The sequence below is a fragment of the Morone saxatilis genome, unplaced genomic scaffold (genome assembly GCF_004916995.1).
Source record: "Morone saxatilis isolate NCDOM2014 unplaced genomic scaffold, NCSU_SB_2.0 Contig16, whole genome shotgun sequence".
Classification (NCBI taxonomy): domain Eukaryota; kingdom Metazoa; phylum Chordata; class Actinopteri; family Moronidae; genus Morone; species Morone saxatilis.
Genome location: NW_023339718.1, coordinates 24,871,892 through 24,872,853, shown reverse-complemented (window position 1 = coordinate 24,872,853; position 962 = coordinate 24,871,892).

Sequence of the window (962 nt, the reverse complement as noted above, 5' to 3'; positions counted from 1 at the left end):
GGCGGGGCCACAGTGGCACCGCCCACAGCCATAGGACCAACACGGAAAACAAACGGCAAACAATATTCAGCTCAGGAAGGATTCTGAATTCTACCTGAGTAAAAGTACAGGTGTATTATCAGAAATAAAGGAGCTTACTTTCTTTATTCTTTATTCTTGGATACCTATTACCAAGGTAGCAGCTACTGTACACATACCACTAGAAAAGTCCATACAAAGACACTCAAAAATCAATAAAAACAACAACATAGAACCAACTTGTTCCACACTGTGACTGTTCTGGACATTCCAGATCTACACACTGCATCTGTTCCCAGTTTTTCTCAGCTTAACCTGCTAGTGTGAGTATGTCTGTCTCTCACGTAATTCATTCATTCATCTGTGAATACAGACAGTTTGGTTGTTCACTATAACAAATATTCCAAAAGAAACTCTGTAGAGTTCACGCCAACGCTCTCCTATACTTTGAGCCATGAGAGACTGGCGCGCACTCTTCTCACACCCAACGGACAGGTCATGGCCCCCTGATGCGATTGCTGCCCTCATGAGTCACAGATGAATAGGCTTTTGAGTAATGAGTACTTTATGCATAATTCTCTCTGCTATTTTACATTATACCATATATGTAAATTAATACATGTATTTCATCATAGTTTGTTTGAAAAAATCATTATAAATGCACAGCCTTGCACTCCTGAATTCAGTCACATCAATGACTTCATTGTAGCTATGATGAATAATAGTAATAGACATGCCTGGATATGAACCACTGGAATCTTGAAAACATGAATAGCTCATTATAGTATATATATATATATATATATATATATATTATAGGTATTTGACTGAACTTTACATTTCTGCAGTATAAACCTTTAAAGGGTTTCTTGCCTGCTACTGGGTGGCTGTGGCTCAGAGGCAGAGCGGGTCGTCCCCCAATCGGAAGGTTGTTTGTTCGATCC